Below are 5,045 nucleotides of genomic sequence, written 5' to 3'. Positions count from 1 at the left end.
CTGCCTGGATCACAGAACTATGTGCCTAAGGTAAGGTTCAAGCTCCTGTCCCTCTGACTTCAAAGCTGCTTCTCCACCAACCAGGAAATCAGACTTGGTTCATAGGACCCACTCACCTGTGGGCCTGTATCCCTTCTCACAGGAGAGCATCTTCACTCAGTTGGCTATTTTTTGTTTTTTGTGTAGAAGAACAAGCAAGGCTTTATTGTCTGACAGATCTGGACGCTAGGAGTCACAGGCCACGGCATGGGCCTGTTGCCCCCCTCTGAGGCTCTGAGGAGGGTCTGTCTCGTGCCCCTTTTGCTCTGATGGCTCTAGGCCTGTCTGCTTGCAGCGGCAGCATCATGTAGCATTCTCTCCACTCCCCTCTGCCTCATGCACCCCCTCCTCTTTAATAAGGACACCACACAGATTGGATTAGGGCCCCGAATAGATAATTTCTTCTGGGAAGATTAGCACAATGCTGGTTCCTACCAAGCGGAGGTTAAAGATGTCCCAAATTTCCAACTTTTCTAAATTGCTGACCAGGCCATCAACTCTGTCATCAACCATCCCTCCTCTTCCCAGTTCTCTCCTCCGTCTTTGCCTTTGGGTCCTGAACCCTGGCTCATGTCTATCTGAAGGAGTTGCTTGACTCAGATGACATCACCATGCGGTCTTCCAGCACTCGGGAGATAATTCACTGAGAGAAGCCGCTCCCCTGGTTCCACTTCATTCTGAGAATGAGGAATCAGCCAGTGTTCACCTTGCACCAGGTCGACCTCGCACACAGCGATGGACACCTTGACATACATCCCAGTGATGCAGCGGCACGAGAACTTGTCAAAGTACACTATGGTGAGGGTAGGGTCCTCCCCTGGGCCTCAGGGAAGGAGATCTCAAAGGTGTAGCGCTCCTCAAACACGGGCTTCTGGGTCTTGCGCTTGACTCCCATCTGCTTAGCGTTCTTCTGGTCAGGCAGCAGGCAGATCTTGATGTAGGGGTTCGCGTGGGCCATGTCCTGGCACCAGCTGTCGTAGGAGATGGGAATGGTAGTTCCCTGGCCTCAATCACCCTGATGGCCAGGTAGCTGTGCTGCAAGTCATCCTGGGTACTGAAGTGCAGCATGCCCAGCAGGTACCTGGACAGCATCTCTTTATCCGTCAGGGAGTCCACCTTATCGCTGATGGAGTCAAGGGAATACAGGCAGGCCTCGAACTTGTGGAAGTGGTCTCTGGATGGACTCCTTGTTGACCCTGAGGATACCAAATTCAATGAGTTATTAAACATTAGTGGGTGAGTTGGGAGCTGGGTCTTCTGGACTCGAGACTGGAGATCCTTGGAGTCAGGCCTGTACGTGGACTTGGTGGTGTCTGAAGAGAAGCGTCTTTCATCTGGGCAGCTCGTCTGTGGGGTCATTGGGACATCGTTGGCCGTGTGGACAAAGTGGCCATCCTTGTCACTACTCTGGCTGGCCATCAGCCAGGGTGGTGTCTGCGCAGGAGAAGGCTCCAGATTTCAACCTCATTCTCGCTCAACTGGCAGCATCTGGACTCATAGCACTTTTGACAGCAGTGGCGGCGAGTCCACGTGCACAGCAACTGGTCAGAGATTCTGGATGGATGCCATTGTCACCCATATGCACTCCCTGCAGCCCAGGCATGATGTCACCTTGGTTGCTTTGCCCTCATCAACAGGAGAGGGGGAAGAAAGTAAAAAGGGAAAGGGAGACATGGCCTGCAGAGTGGAACCAGATGTGACTGTGTGGCCCAGGCATGGCGGCTGAGCGGCTTCTGCACCTCTCACGGTTCATGCTCCAGGACCCTGGGCCACCTCCTTGCTTTGGGGAGCTCTGGCGCCCAGGGCCCCTGCTTCAGCCTCCCTGACTGTTCCGCGTTCCCCTAAGTGCTCCCCAGCCTTCATTCAGTCTTGCTGCCAGTCCAGAACAGTTCTGGAGATTCCAGTACCTGGGTCCAGTTTTCCATTGTCTCCCTTGACCCCCATTGTCTGGTGCAGTATTCTTTCTTCCTCCAGTCCTCTGGGGCTAGGATGCTTTTGTTTGGTCTCCATTCATCTGTTGTTGGTTCTTTACCTCCTGCTTGCCTTTTCTATGTCATCCACTTGACCTGCTTGGACTTTGGCCAACTACCTGTCATCACATCATGTGCTGACCCTTGACTCTATGTGGCTAGAGATGGTGGGTGTCCTGGCCCCTGCCAATCTTCTGATTTGATGGTGACTTCTCTCTAGAGCAACTCTTCTAAACCCCCACTTCAGACCGTTATTATCTCCTGATTGAGCAACTATGACAGTCTGGAGGCCTCAATTCTTCTCCAAAGTGTAGGTTACAAGAATGCTTTCTAAACATTGTAACATTTTCCTTCTTAAAATTTCTCAGTGTCTCTTCCCACAGCCTTTAGATAAAGTTGGGGTTCCCCCCTTTTATTATTTCTTGTGTGTGTACGGACAAATCAGATCTGACTGGTACAGAAAGAGATTGCCCCTCCCTCTCCAGCAGAGTATCTGGTGGATTTGAACTGCGTACATCCGGGATTGCAGTGCAGCTTCTTGCTACTAGGCCACCAGAGCTCCCTAGATAAAGTTTTAACTTCTTAGCTTAACTTTTAAAAACTTTTGTGAACTGGTACCTATTGAACTGACTAGTTTCCTCTCTCTCCTGTCTTTTTCTTCAGCTCTTATGCTCCAATCATGCTGATGTTACCTACAGTCTCTGAATGCTAGATGCTCTTGACATTCAATGTTCATTAAGCAGAAATTACAGGCAGTGCGTGGTTATGGGCAAGATCTATTCCTAAGTGCATCTTTAAGAATAGGAATAGCAAGCAACAAATGCTGGCGAGGTTGTGGAGAAACTGGAACCCTTATTCACTGTTGGTGGGAGTGTAAAATGGTGCAACCACTGTGGAAGGAGGTATGAGTTGCAAATAGAGATACCATCTGACCCAGCAATTCCACTACTGGTAATATACCCCAAAGACATCCTTAACTGACATCTAAGCAGATATATGCACACCCATGTTTATTGCAGCTTTGTTCACAATAGCAAGGAGTTGGAAACAACCTAAGTGCCCACCAAAAAACGAATGGATAGAGAAGCTCTGGTATATTCACACAATGGAATACTATGATGCATTGAAAAACAAGGAACTCATGCAATATTATTCAAAATGAGTGACCCTGGAGGACATTATGCTGAGTGAAGTATCTCAGTCACAAAAGAACAAATACTGCATGGTGCCACTGTTGTAAAACAGGACTGACCTTGGGGTTGAGGAGAGACTGAGAAAGATGGGTTCAACAATGTATACTGCATTGAAACAGATGAGGGAAAAAACTTTTTAAAAGGAATATGTGATTAGGTATTTTTGTCATGACGGGAGTCTAGAATGAAGGCTACATGGTGGAGTGGACCTGGGGGAGGGTTTGTTAAACAATTAAAGAGTTTTTCTTTTCCTTTTCCAAGAGGGTAGTGTACTAGGGGGGAGGGTTGGGAGGGCAGAAAAGTGCAACAATGAATGAATGGAAATCCAAAGTCTGTAAATTTTTTACTGAAATTAATAATAAATTAAAAAAAAAGAATAGGAGTAAACAATTCTGATTTAGTCTTACTTGGGGGCAAATTTACATAGCACTCCCAGAGGAACACGGTTCGAATCCACCAGATGCTCTGCCGGAGAAGGAGGCGCAATATCCTCCTGTACCAGTCAGATCTGATTTGACGGTACACGCACACAAAATAAAAATAAAAAAATTTAAAAAAAAAATTTACATAGCACTAAAGGGCAAATAGGAGCTGCACTAAAAGAGGTAATCAAGGACTTAAGTCACCAGGACTTCTTCCTTCCAATCCTTATCTCTGCCATTTCATGCTCTAGTCTCCCAACTAATTCTGACTGATCCTTTTAGACGAGGCTTACATATAGAAAAGCCTTCCTATAGAAAGCTTCCCTTATCCCCATATCAGCCCATCTTTGTATGCTCTAATAAATGTCCTGCTGGGTGGAGCCTGGATGGAGTTGTGCTGCTAATCCAAAGGCTGTGCTTCTTTGAATCTGCCAGTCATTCTGTGGGAGAAGGATGAGCCATCTCCTCTTGGGCAATTTCCAGCCTCAGAAACCCAATGGAGAGTCAGCTATGCATTGGTTCTGACTCAACAGCAATTGAGGAGGTGGGGATAGCAGAGCAGACAGAGACCAGGCCTTGAAGTCAAACTGAGTTTAAATTCTAGGTGTTCTGTTCATTCTAGCTGTGTGGACTTGGGCAATTTACTTAATTACTTCCTCATGTGTAAGATGAAAATGATAATATCAACACCTACTTTTAGAACTCTTGGGAGACTTTAATGCAATAATTCATGGCCAATGACTTAGGACAGAGTCTAGCATCGAGTTGACCACTCAAAAACTATTGCTGTGGTTGACTTTGCCTCCTGGCGACCTTATGCATAACAGTGACATATTGCCTGATCCTGTAGCATATTCATGATCAGTGATTTTAGCATACATCATGTTCTACTACAAGTGACAGTTACCTGATTTGTCTTCTTCACTCTAAGCTCCTTGAAGGCAAGAAGCATGTCTTACTCACCATTGAGTCTTTGCATGTCAAGCATAGAACCTGACGCAATGTTTGGGGCATCAGAACCTTTGAAAATTGGCTTTTCTAGCCATTGTGTTACACCCTGCCCCATTGTGGGGCATGGTCTCGACCTACCTTAACTGCAGACATGTGGTCTTGCAAATCATCAACAGCTGCGGGGCCAATATAAGAGAACAATTTCCACACTGTGAGAGATAGTAGCAGAGAGACTGTGAAGACACTCTGAGAGACAGTGATGGGGAGAAAGAGTGAAGAGACTGTGGCACTGCTATAAAGTGACTGTGTCAAGTTATAACCAGAGGAACCCTTGAGATAGAGCCACAGTTAAGGTTTTGCTCATGGGATGACTGAAGGAAAAGTTGACTTGTAACTGCTCTGAGGTAAAGTTTGTTGGATGATTAAGGAAAATAGAGGCTTGCATTTGTACTGCTGAACTGAAACATGGA

General features: G+C 46.8%; 1 pseudogene; it reads right to left on the bottom strand.

The window, feature by feature from the left end:
- Window positions 1–512: 512 nt before the first annotated feature.
- LOC102877484 lies at window positions 513–1,592 on the bottom strand (annotated as a pseudogene).
- Between the last annotated feature and the right edge of the window lie 3,453 nt (window positions 1,593–5,045).

The sequence above is a fragment of the Elephantulus edwardii genome, unplaced genomic scaffold, assembly GCF_000299155.1.
Source record: "Elephantulus edwardii isolate Elephantulus edwardi_28Jun2011 unplaced genomic scaffold, EleEdw1.0 scaffold00037, whole genome shotgun sequence".
NCBI lineage: Eukaryota > Metazoa > Chordata > Mammalia > Macroscelidea > Macroscelididae > Elephantulus > Elephantulus edwardii.
This window is presented reverse-complemented; position numbering and strand designations above follow the sequence as displayed.